Source organism: Bison bison, unplaced genomic scaffold (assembly GCF_000754665.1).
Source record: "Bison bison bison isolate TAMUID 2011002044 unplaced genomic scaffold, Bison_UMD1.0 scf7180017864370, whole genome shotgun sequence".
Taxonomy (NCBI): Eukaryota; Metazoa; Chordata; class Mammalia; order Artiodactyla; family Bovidae; genus Bison; species Bison bison.
In genome coordinates, this window is record NW_011494942.1 from 205,026 (window position 1) to 218,645 (window position 13,620).

The window sequence follows — 13,620 nt, forward strand, 5'->3', positions numbered from 1 at the left end:
GCGGCCGAGCTGACGGTGAGTCCCGAGTGGAGCGGCGCCTTCCCCAGCCGGCGCTGCCCGGCATCCGTGCTCCCTGCCCCGAGCCGCGCCGCGGCTCCCGGGCTCGGAGACAGCGCGTGCGGCAGGCGCCGGGCGTGGGGCGCGGAGGCGGCTGTCCCGTGACGCGCCCGGACATTTTTGTCCCGTGATGAATTGGCGCCGCCAGGGGAGTCTTCCCTTGCGCGTGGCTTGGGTGGTTTGCGGGCTCCCGGGGGGCGGCGAACTGAGGGTAGTGCGGCCCGGTGAGGAGTTAGGAGTTTTTCAGAGGGGTGTAATGACGGCCCGGGAGCGGGTGTCCACGGCGGAAACCGCGGCTAGTGTTGCCGGCACTTCGGAAAGGCTTGGAGGTGGCCCCGAGGACTCTTCGGGCTCGACTCGGGGCGAATCTACTGTTGAGGGAAGCGCCCCAAGCCCGTCGAGAGTCATTCCCGGAACCCCCCCCCCTCCCGGCTTGAAGTGCAGCGAGACGTGCCGGGCGTGGAGTTCTCGTCCGGCCCCGGGCGGACTGGCTGGGCCGTGCCAAGTAGAGCCCGGGGAGGCGCCGGGCGCGGCCGGCAGTGAACTCCGAACAGCCGGGCGGCCGAGCTTTGCGGTGGGCAGGGCTGGGTCATGGATGTGGGGGTGGCCGATCTCGGCACGCTCTGGCCCTTCCTCCAGCGGGCGCCGGGGGGTCCGCCGAGGGTGCTATCTCGGGGTGGGAGTGTTTCTGCTCTGCAATATGGACACTTCCTGTTCGCCGCTTCTCTTGGGCTCTCTATCTCTGCCCTTCATTTCTTTTTACTGGGAAGGCGAGAGGTCGTGAGGGCGTGTGCGAGGTCCCTCAGCCCTTCTGAGTTCGCCCCGCGGCAAAAGCCGAGAGTTTGGAACCCGGGAAGAAGGTGGGAGTCAGGGGAAAGCCGCCCATGTGTGTAGTGCTCCATTTTACTAAACTCCACCCCATTGCCCCTTTGCAGAATGCCTCTGTTCCCATCGCCGCTCACGAGAGTTAGCGTGTCTTAATTCACTGGGGGCACACTCTCGGGAATCTTCTGGGACCTGATTTCTGCTTTAAAGGCTCTTTAAAGCAGCCCCAGTACTTCGTTTTCTGTTTATAGAAAAAAAGCCTTAGCGTGCAAGGAAATGACACACAACTTCTTTCTTTCACCCCAACTCTGAGGTTGTGGGAAGAGGTCGATTGTTATTTCCAGGTTAGTTTACACTGTTAATCCTGTCTTCTGATTGTGACAGCCACGTGGCCGACTGAGTGTCATTGAGTGCCCTAGCGCCTCTAGAGCAGAGGCTTCAGTGGCAGCCAGGGGCTTTGTAGCCCTGCAGTTGCTTTGGACCCACATTTTGGTGTTTCCTGAGATGGGGAAGTGGAGAAAGCTGAATTGTTCTTCTCTATCTCTGTTCCAACCAAGTCGACTTCTCCCTGTTTTCCTGCAGTCCGTGTAAGGTGCCTTCTCCTGTTTCGATGATTCGTATTTAAAATCTAAGCAGTATTAGGTACCATTAAGGAGTGATGGGGAACAGAAGAGTACATTATGGAGTTTCTCAACTCGGGAAAAAAACCCGTTTGAATTTCAGAGTGGTTAATAAATTTCTAATGTAATCAAAAGTAATAACATTCTGGAGGATTTCTTTTTGATAATTTCATTATGACCTGAAAAGATGTATTACTAGTGGAAATACTTGTTCAGAGATAAAATACTTTGTTTGATTTGTGCATGGGAACTTTTTTTTTTTAGGAAAGTATTAACAGCTAGTAAAGATGTTAACATCAACAGATTTAAAAGAAATGAAACTGTTTTAGAATATATAAAAGTAAGAGGCCAAGGGCTGAAGATCAAAAATAACAGAAAGCAAAATAAATATATTATTAAATGATTTTAAAGTAAGATAAGTTAAAAAATGTTGAAGATAGATATTTGGACAGTTTGGAGTTTTCAGAATTTAGGTATCAATACATACAATTTTAAGTACATACAATCTTTGATTTCATCATGTTAAATTTTGTAAATGTTTTGGCGAATTTGAATTATTTCTGTAACATATATTTTTATTTGCATCAGTTTTATTTGAAGAGTGCTAAACCACAGGAAAAATTTAGAATTATGTGGAAAAGTTATAGCAGCACCATTCATTAGAATTTTAATATGCCATAATAATGGTTTTCAGGGAAGCTAATAGCTAAAAAGATTGGAGAGGCTTCAGTGCAGAAAAGACAATGCAATTGAGACGTGAATATGTGGGGTGACCACTGAGACCAGTGCATAGTTGAGAAAGAAAACTAAATGAGATGAAAAAGTACTTATATAATGGAGGAAACACTGAAAGCATATGCTGGGAGATAACTACATTAATAGTTATGGGATGTAGCTATCAAATAAAACTTTACAAAGTGCCATCCAAACAAGGATTAATCTTGTTCTTGTGGCAGCTTGTATATGTGTGCCTTGCTTTTGGATTGTTGTCATTTTCGCAACTGGATTTTGCATACTTGCCAAAAGGTCCTCCGGAATAAAGGGCCCAATTCTTTGTTGATTGCTTAGGGAAGAAAAAGTGCTCTAGGATTTGATCCTTATTCTTGGGTTGAAGAGACATGATTAATACATGTGAAAAAAAATTTACAGTGTGATGATATAATTAGGAGTTAAATTGTATGATGCAGGCAGGTACTGTAAGAGTTGAGAAGGAAATTAGAAGGTTTGAGTGAGACAGAGGAGTAACTTCTTAGATAGAGTAAGGTTTTTGCTTTCAGAAGCCTTACCTTCATGTTAGTCCCCCTAGATTAATCTTCCTAAAGATTATATCACTTTTAATGACCAAAACCTCTTAGATCAAGAGTAATATCAAATTTCTTCTCAAGAGTTTTTGAAATTTGGACCTAGTCTCCCATCTTATCTTCCACAGGAACTGTTCATTATTTACTACTTCAATATGGTATAACAATTTACTTCTTTTTCCCTTGGCTAATGCAACATTTTTCTGTTGGAAATGCACCTACACACATCCTCTTAACCACTGAAAATCTACTCAAACTTGAGGCTTGGTTAAAATGTTAATTGTCTTGAGAGCCTTGGAATCATTTTAGACCTGCCTTCCACCTCTCCAACGGAAAAGTCTTATTCTCTTGGGTTGTAGCATTCTATACTACCTTGTGTGCTTTTTTTTAATAAATAGTTTTCGAGCACCTACCATTTGCCAGGCACTGTTATGGGAACTAAGGCTACAGCCTTGCAAAACAGATTCCCTATTTTTCATCCCAAGAAAATTACAAAGTCTTTGACCACCCAGAGGAGTCTTCCCCCCACCGCCCCCAGGTGGGTGCTTAGTGAGTATCTGATTATTTTCTGAATAAAGGAAAGGCAGCACTTACAAGGTAGAGAGATGGATTGAAGGTGTGCATGAAGGGTATGAAAGAATAACCAATTATGGATGGCCTTGCAAACATCACTTCTGAATTTAAACATGGTTTAATCCCCCCCCCCCCAAAAAGATGGCATTTAAGCCTGGGAATGAGGGGATAAAGTCCTTATTTGAGGAAGGTTCATTTGACAGTGTTGTGCAAGGCTAGTTATTGACTATAGAAGGGGAATAACTTTTGAGAATGAGGTTTGGAAAGGGAGCATAATCAAGAAGATGGTGAGTTTAGTTAGAGGGTAATGTGAGTAGAGGATATCAAGGTGAATATAACCTTTAATGACTAGAGATTAGAGGTGTGAGATAATTCATTCAGTATAGAGGTGACAGCTAATGTTACAATTTTTTGTTACAGAGTTACTAATTGAAGTATGGAGGCCTAAGAATGATGCTTTGGAAAACAAAAGTAAGGAGCATCTGCTTTGGTCATATGTGACTTCATAATTAATACTGTAGACTTGTTCAAAACCTTAATTTCCACTGTATGAGAGTGCTACCAAATATAAAGGATCCAGAAGAATGTTTATCACCATTCACTTCCAAAGGATTTTGATTTATATATTTATTTCTCTTGCCCTTTTTTTAAATTTAAATAAACTTTTGGTTTTAGAATAGTTTTACAATTACAGAAAGTAGCCAGACAGTAGAGTATACCTTACCCAGTGTACCCTATTGTTAACTTCTTACATTACTATGGTACAGTTGTCACAACTAAGGAAACAAAGTTGCTACTTTACTATTAACTAAATTGCATACTTAATTCAGATTTCATTAGTTTTTCCCAAGTGTCCTTCTTCTCTTTCAGAATTCTAGTATCTCACATTTTTCTTATTTTTGATGATTGTGAGAGTTTTTAGGAGTACCAGTCAGAAATCTTATAGAATATCCCTCAATTGAAAATTACCTGATGTTTTCCTCATGAGTAGACATGGGTAATGGGTTTTAGGGAGGAAGACCACAGAGGTGAAGTGCCATTCCATTCTCATCACAGCATATCAAGCGTACATACTGACAACAAAAAATTGAAAATGTTAACAGGCTTTGATTGCTTGTTTGAGGTCTTTGTCAGGTTTCATTCCCCACCCATTTATACTCTGCTGTTTGGAGTTAAATTGCCAGGCAAGGCTCATGCTCAAGGCCTTGACCTAATTTTGATTTGTGTATTTTTTTATTTCCCTCAACCTAATTTTCCTGTCCATAAATAAACATTAAATTTGGACAGATATTTATCGAGCATCTACTGTATTTAAGTGCTGTATTTAAGTATATCGAGCATCTACTGTATTTAAGTATATCTCTTGTGGTGAACAAGAGACATCATTCTACTTTTTTGGAGTCAGCCTGATGTGAACATAAAATAGAATATATCTGCTCACCTATATAGGTCTTATTTCATTGACAGTTGTAAACATAGTATTATTGTAAGCCTAAACGGCTAAATAAAGCTAAGTAGCCATGTAGAAATATGCTGCTATTGTAAAAGTTAAATATGTATACTATTAAAATACCCATCTTTTTGCTACCAACATGAATACTGGAAAAATATTTTGACTGTCTCCAAGTAGGTGTAGTACTGTTAAGTTAGCAGAATAGTTTTATTATTATTATCTTCATATCTTATCAAGTTTGCACATTGTATAAGAAAATTCTTGACTTCTTGATTGTATTTTCATAGATATTTGCTGCTTTTGCTACTTAAAGGTTTTTTTTTCCCTCTCAGAAGTGATTTGAAAGATACTGTTAAATAAGAATTTCAGTTAATTTTTACTACTTAACTGGGTTAACTGAAAGCATTTTTACATTATTGAAATTCTCTAAAATGCATTGCTAATACATTTACACTTTTCACATTTTACAATGTTCAGCTGACTGAGTATAATTTATTATTTAAATTAGAATTTTGACACAGAGTAGTTATTTTGAATTTTTTATATAACCTTAGAAGTAGAAAATGGAGGAAATTGATGGACTTTACATCCTTGTGGTTTATGTGTCTTAAAAGAGGAAATATAGGAAAAAAGGAAGAGATTTTTTGTAAATTGAGATTTTACTGTTCTGTCTGTCTGCCCTAAGTTTCTGTCCAATTCTTCTGTAAAAGTTCAGGTTAAATTCTTCATCTGTGCTGAGTGAGCAACACTTACTAATAATCATAGCAACAGTTCCTACCTTTTATCAAGTGCCTGCTATATTCTGACATGGTATTATATTAGACACATGAATATATAATTATCCAAAATGACAGGGTAGGACATATTTTATTCTTATAAAGAAACAGAAGTTAAGTAAATACCGAGCTGGGTGTTTGAACCCAGGTCTGTCAGATTTTAAAATTTCATATTCTTTGTGCTGTGACCCTAGGTCTTTGAAAAATGGATGTTTGCCAGGAAGAGATAGATGTTTCTTTCCCAGGAAAATAAGGAAGAATACAGGCAAACTAATATTTATACAATGCTTATTCTGTGCCCAGGTGGCTCCAGTGGTAAAAGAACCTGCCTTCCAATGCAGGAGACACAGGTTCCATCCCTGGATTGCGAAAAGCCCCTGGAGGAGGGCATGGCAACCCACTCCAGTATTCTTGCCTAGAGAATCCCATGGACAGAGGAGCCTGATGGGCTACAGTCCGTAGGGTCACACAGAATCAAACAGGAATGAAGTGACTTAGCACATTCTGTGACATGAAGGCCACTACTTTGTTCTCATAGTGAATTAAATAAGTAGTGTTATTCCTTGGGATGTAAGGGGTGAAGTCATTTGTCAGAGACTGCATAAGTAAGTTGATAGGTGATGGGTCTGCTTGACTTCAAAGCCTTATTACTCTTTTACTTTTCTAGTACAGAATACTGCTTTATTTACTCATTTAAACATTTGCTTACTAAATGTTATGGTGTGTGGCAGAGCATAAAAATGAATGTATTTTTGTTCTGCTTCCAAGGATTTATATTCTAGTACAGCATTTCTTAAATGGATGATAGAGAATCAATATAGTAAATTGTGACCAATATTTCTTAAAAAAATACAATCAAATAGAAAATGTCAGTGTGTTGTATGTGGTAAGGGTAAAAGTGTTATTTCATTTTGTTTCAGTTATATATGCAAGCATGTCATGGTTCTCTTATAAAAATGTATTTCTTATTGTGGGATAGCATCAAAAGTTTGAAAACTGGTCTAGTGCCTGAATAATAATGGTGAATAATCAGAAGTAGCAAGTAAGTTCTATATGTCTGAGCCACCAGGGAAGCCCAAGTTCTGTAATAGGACTCTAAATAGGATGCTGAGGAAGCATGATTGGAAAAATTAAATAATTCAAGGAAGGCTGCTAGAGAGAGAACTTAGGGTGGAGAGCCTGAAATACATCTTAAGACATAAAGGAATAAAGAGAACACTGGATATTCAGGAAGCTTGGGTGGTATGAAATAGGTGCAGACAGAAGCCAAATTTTGTATGGAATTGTCAGCCACCATGCTAAAGATTTTAGATTTTATTAGGCCCGTGGTTTTTCTGAAGTCTCATGGCATTCTTTTGCTAAAGAACAGATAGATTAATATATTTGATTCTATCATATAATCTAGAAACAATTTTAGGAACAGAAAATTTGACCATGTAACAGGTATATAGTATAAAATGGTGTGAGCACAACTGTTGATCACAACCAAAAAATGGTGAAGCAGTTTTGAGGTGACTATCAAACGTTCCTTTTCTATTTTTTCTTGCATTTTTGCTATTGCCAGCAGACTAATGGAAGCAGGTGCTAAAGTTTGAAGAAAACGTTGTGAGAAAATTGTTCGTTGTTTCCTTTGAATTTGAAGACAACCATAATTCAATTTTGAGGACAGTAGGGGCCCTTTATTGGAATGTTAGTATCATTTCTGTAAGCCAAAGTTTGCAACCTTTACCTCCAGCTGTGTTTTGTTGGGCTTGAAATATTAAAAAAAAAAAAACAAAAACACCTTTTTCCCGCCTATTTGCCAATATTTAAATGTTGGTGCATTTCACACAAAAATCTAGAGTTCTTTTGTCCCTTGGAAAAAATGAATATTGTGGCAGCATTGGTTTCATAGTTTTGATTGGCTGAAACTTATAAGTAACTGCCCTCTTTTGGCAGTCTCCATCTTTCTTACAGAAGACCAGCTTTACAGTTTGTTGCCTGCCTGGTTCTTGTAAGGCTTTTGAATTGTCTGCTGTGTACTGTTATTTTGTGAAATCCCTTTTAAAAAGGGGGAAAAAACCCTCTTTTTAAAAGAGGATTTGGGGTCTTTGAAAGATCATTCTGCCAGTATTGGGGAAGATGAATTGGAGGAGTATGAGAGGCATCTGGTTAAAATACTAAGCAGGCGGGATGTCCTTTTCTTCTTCTGTCCTTTTCTTCCATAGTACTTTGTACCTTTCTCAAAGCACTTACTGTATATAGCTTTCTCTTATCTGTGTTGCTTATTTCTTCAACTGAATTGTAAACACCTCATACATAACATGGGCGTCCCAGGTGGCACTCGCGGTAAAGAACCTGCCTGCCAATGCAGGAGACACTAGTTCCATCCCTGGGTGGGGAAGATCCCCTGGAAGAGGTCATGGCAACCCACTCCAGGATTCTTGCCTGGAGAATCCCATGGTCCGAGGAGCTGCGCGGGCTACAGTCCATAGGGTCACAAAGATTCAGACGTGACTGAAGTGACTTAGCACACATGCGCACATAGCACATGCTGAGTGAATGCTTGTTGAATTTAATTATGTTTATTTTTTAAATTACCATGTTTGTTTTTCTCAAAGGTGAGTTTTCTTGGCAGTTTTAGAGTATCTCTCAATGGAAAAAATCTTTTGCATATTTTAAGTATTGCAGTTTATCCTAAGAATGAGTAAATGTCAAATACTTTTAGAGCATGTGTTACATGTAAAAAACAGATCACATCAGTTCTGTATAATAAGATGGTGGACTTTTTAATTCATTGTCCTGGTTGCCAAACATCAGGATGAAACACTGGGAAGCCTGTCTCTTGGTTTGTCCTGTAATTTTATTAAGTCATTTTGAAGGTTATTCCAAGATGTTGTTGTTACTATGTTTTGTACTGATAGCTAGAAGTAGTAATATAAAAACAAAGATTATGGCTGCTGCTGCTAAGTCGCTTCAGTTGTGTCCGAATCTGTTCGACCCCATGGACGGTAGCCCACCAGGCTCCCCCGTCCCTGGGATTCTCCAGGCAAGAACACTGGAGTGGGTTGCCATTTCCTTCTCCAATGCATGGCATTGGATCATGGCATCTGGTCCCATCACTTCATGGCAAATAGATGGGGAAACAGTGGAAACAGTGACAGACTTTATTTTCTTGGGCTCTAAAATCACTGCAGATGGCGACTGCAGCCATGAAATTAAAAGATGCTTGCTCCTTGGAAGAAAAGCTATGACCAACCTAGACAGCATGTTAAAAAAAGCAGAGACATCACTTTGCTGACAAAGGTCCGTCTAGTCAAAGCTATGGTTTTTCCAGTAGTCATGTATGGATGTGAGAGTTGGACCATAAAGAAAGCTGAGCACCGAAGAATTGATGCTTTTGAACTGTGGTGTTGGAGAAGACTCTTGAGAGTCCCTCGGACACCAAGGAGATCCAACCAGTCCATCCTAAATGAAATCAGTCCTAAATGTTCATTGGAAAGACTGATGCTGAAGCTGAAACTCCAGTACTTCGGCCACCTGACGCAAAGAACTGACTCATTGGAAAAGACCCTGATGCTGGGAAAGATCGAAGGCAGGAGGAGAAGGGGATGACAAAGGATGAGATGGTTGAATGGCATCACTGACTCGATGGACATGAGTTTAAGCAAGCTCTGGGAGATGGTGATTGACAGGGAAGCCTGGCATGCTGTGGTCCATGGGGTCGCAAAGAAACATGACTGAGCAACTGAACTGATAGTTTTTTATTTTCTAAAATTTTTAATGCTTTTTACTGTTAAAATGTACATGCTAAAAACCACCAAAGAAATGTGTAGCTTAGTGAATTATTCTAAGGCCAACATCTTTCACGTTAAGGAATAGAATTTTGCCAGCCACTTTAGATGCCCTTTTACATGCCTATTCCAAAGCATAACTCTCTTTCTTCAAAGAGTAACCAGTATTCTAGCTTTTCTGAAAATCACTTAAGTTTCCCAACTATGTATTCTTATACAGTATGGGTAGCCTGCTTCCTCTTTATTTCTTTCTGATTAACTTTTCTTCCTTTTCATCCTCTGTTTCTCTTAAGGCTTTGTTTGTTTATTTTTTCTCGTATTTCTTTACTTCATTTCTGAAACAGGTTTTTTTTCCCCTTTTATTTCAGATTCTTGAGCTCTGTTTTATTTCTGAGCTTTTCTAATTCTAATATATGTTTTTTTTCATGTCTTATGTAATTTTTTAAGCTCATTTTTGTATTTGTACTGTAGTAAGAACATTTAACATGAGATCTACTGTCTTAAAATTTTAAGTGTACAATACAGTATTGTTAACTATAGGAACTCTGTTGTACAGCACATCTCTAGTATTGAACGTATTCATCTTGTGTGCTGGAAACTTTTACCCATGGTCCCTGTTTCCCCCCTGCTTCTGAATTTAACTATTTTTCTGTTTCTCTTATTGTAACTTTGTGTGATATTCTTTCTCAATGCTTTTCATCATTTCTTTACATGAAACTAGTTTTCTTGAACTTCTGGGAGGAGGCTTGGTTCTAATACCTCTTTTAACTTCACAGTCCTGTGTTTTTTGTTGTTGTTGTTCATGATTTTAAAAATGGTGAATGGCTTTCTGAGATTTCCCGGCTCTGTTCTACTCTGGTATTCTGTCTGGACTCTCTTTTATCTCTTTTTTCCCTATCCTGCTTAATTTTTTTGCCATTCCTAGTACTTCCTCTTAAGCTTAGAGTTTGTCTTAGAAGAGAGCCCCAAATGTCAAGTTTTGAATGCTCAAAGGGACTAGATTGTTCCATGCTTATAGGAACTGTAGCCTTACTGTGGTCTCCTTGCATTTACCTACTTTTGAAATAGTTTCAGCTTTCGTTCGGTACAAACTGCCCGTCAGTAGTTTCCAGCAAATACTGGCTATTTTGTTGTTTTGTTCTCAAGTCCCTCCTTGCTTCCCTCTGTCTTCTCTCACCTAGACACTGACAGAAAGTAAGACTGTGGACTGTTGGTGATTTGTTTAGGCCCTTTGTATTTTGGGGTTGGTGGGGAGACTTTGTTAAACATAGTTTTGTAGATATCCGTATTACCTGTGGGTTTGGGGTTTGCTCTCTAGTTGCTCACTCTGTTTTTATGTGAAGATTTTCAAGGAATCAAAATTTGTTACCACCAAAGTTAACATCTTCTCAAAATCCTTTTCCTAATTTAATTTGGGGAGTGCACATGTCTTTTTCCCCTCGAATCTTAACAAAAAACTTTCATTTCTTCTGAAATTATTGCCACTTAATACTGTCCACTGATTGTAGGTACATGTCACGAAATTCTGAACCTGTTGTTTTGCCCTGATTATTTCTTTGTAATTAAGAGAACCTTTAAGAATCTATTAAAGATCCTTTGGGAAATTGTGACAGGGTCATGGGCTTGTCTTTCTGTTGTACATGTACAAGTGTTTGTGCTTTGACTTTTAATGCTTTAGCTTTTTCCAATATTTAAAAGCTAACCTACATTTAGGTTACCATACAGTGATACACCTAGAACCATTCTTAAATTATGGAGCAAAAATTGGGTTAAATACTAAGAATCAGATGCATGTAAGTTAATAATTGCAGTATGAGACATGCGCTTCTAGACATAGATTCTAGTGCTGTGGAAACACAGAGTAAGAACTTTCCCCAAGGAATGGGATTGAGTGAGGTGGGTTTTATAGTCATAATGGGGGTTTATTAATGCTGTGTCAGTACCTTTAATAACTCATTTTCCCTATTTTGTCAGACTTTTCCTTTGGTAGTTCTTTATACAAATGGATTAATAGTAAGCTTCCTTTAATTGCAACTTCAAAATAGCATATTGTTCACATGGAATTAAAATAATTGATGTCTTAAAGTTTTCTTTTGTGATAAAATTTCTTAAGTAGAGAAGTGAAATTTAGGAAGTGAAAAGATCACAGAGCATAGTGGAACATAGTATCTAACGTAATATTATCATTGCAGTATAATTTAAATATAATTTTAGCTTTGTGTTTCTTGTCTAGTGGCAGCAAGTTAGAACCAAGTTGTACTTGCTTGAAGTATTCTTAGGTGTGTTGAGCCCATTAGTTCCTAGTCTCTTCTGGGTTCTATTAGTTTTTTATTTACTTTATAATATAGAACTTCAGTGTTTATAAAGGGATTTCATGTTGATTATTTCTTTTGCACTGTTGACACAAATAACTACTGTAAAAAGAGGACGTATAAACACATTTAGAACATTGTAAGAGAGACTGAAAATCCCTAAGAGAAGTTCAGGTGGGAATTACATGGAGGAATTGTCATTAAATGAGGCCATAAATATTAGGGTTTTGACTGAATAGTGGTAGGGAGGGTAAACAATCCAGATGTTGCAAGAGAAAGATTCTATTTAATAATATATATCTTTAATAATTTAACATAAATATATCTGACTTTAGTAAGTGTTCATATAAGCTTAGTTTAGTCCTATTTTAAAGAGGACTTAATTTTATGTTAACTTACCATTACTTTTGTGGGGGTGTTTGTTTTTATTTACCTATTTATTTTTAACTGCTGGGTCTTCGATGCTCCATGGACTTTTCTTCAGTTGTGGCAAACAGGGGCTACTCTCTGGCTGTGGTGTGCGGGCTTCTTACTGCAGTGGCATCTCTTGTGGAGCACAGGCTCTGGGGAGCCCAAGCGCCAGCAGCTCCTGCATGTGGGCTCAGTAGTTGAGGCTCCCAGCACTCCAGGACGGGCTAAGGCAGTTGTGGTACACGAGCTTAGTTGTGTGCGTGGGATCTTCCTGGATCAGGGATTGAACCTATGTCTCCTGCACTGGTAGGCAAATTCTTTACCACTGAACCGCCAGGGGAGCCCCTGTATTGTTTTTAGAATTACATAAAAAATCAGTATATCAAATCAGCCATATACAGTCTTTAAGTTCTAATTTTGCTTTCCAAATTTGTTATGGGGGCATTAGTAATGTAAGATATCACTGTTTGCCTTTATTAAATTTATTTTGATCATGAATGTGCTTTTAAAAGATGCTTATTTTCAGTGGAACAATTTAACTTACTGTATACTTACTGCATGGCTGACTAATTATGGCTTATATTCAAAGCACTGAAAGCCATATTACCCATAAATAAATTTTGGTGACAAAGATTACCACCTGTTTGTATTCCTATGCCAACCAAATTTATCTTTTTACTTTAGGATGTTTGATCTGTTGATTTTTCAGGTTTCTGAAACTTTGTTCCTTTCAAAATAGCTTTTCAAGTACAGTTATAGTGCTATCGAAAAACTGAAGTGCCTGTTGGCTTCCTGGTTACAATATGGTGATATTACTTCTCATTCTACATGGTAAAGGTATTTCCTTCCATTTGTGTTTTATTTACTTTTCTGTACTGTTTTTTTCAGCTTCTGTGCACTTTTCTTCAGACGTGACATTGATCGTCATCTCAAAGGTTGAGAAGATGGGTCTTCCAAGCTAGATTTACACCAAAAGCTAGTAGTGCTTTTTTTCTATCATGTTTCATAACATGTAAGATACACTCATGCTGTGTTTTAGATACTAATAGAAGTTACAAATTATTTTGTCATCACCTTATCTGATTCTTTTCAACCCCGTGGACTGGGACTCACAGTCCCACCAGGCTCCAACTGTCCATGGAATTCTCCAGGTGAGAATTCTGGAGTGGGTAGCCTTCCCTTCTCCAGGGGATTTTCCCAAATGAGGGGTCAAACCCGGGCCTCCTGCATTGCAGGCAGATTCTTTACCATCTGAGCCACCAGGGAAGCCTTTAAAAGCATTTATTCAGTTCAGTTCAGTTCAGTCACTCAGTCGTGTCTGACTCTTTGCGACCCTGTGAATTGCAGCACGCCAGGCCTCCCTGTCCATCACCAACTCCCAGAGTTCACTCAAACTCATATCCATCGAGTCAGTGATGCCATCCAGCCATCTCATCCTCTGTCGTCCCCTTTTCCTCCTGCCCCCAGTCCCTCCCAGCATCAGAGTCTTTTCCACTGAGTCAACTCTTCGCATGAGGTG

General features: G+C 39.1%; 1 protein-coding gene across 4 annotated transcripts in view; it reads left to right on the plus strand.

Annotated features, from left to right (window-relative positions):
• Positions 1–549: 549 nt before the first annotated feature.
• The window catches only part of FOXN2 (forkhead box N2), a 56,252-nt gene continuing 43,181 nt past the window's right edge, over positions 550–13,620 (plus strand). For 2 of the 4 annotated variants that reach the window (XM_010855889.1, XM_010855890.1), the window contains exons 1-2: positions 667–1,469; positions 3,797–3,847. The gene's annotated coding sequence lies outside the window, so the exon portion shown is untranslated. Of the gene's footprint in view, positions 632–666; positions 1,470–3,796; positions 3,848–13,620 lie in introns of those variants that run through there. The other 2 variants (XM_010855892.1, XM_010855891.1) reach the window with 2 other exon arrangements.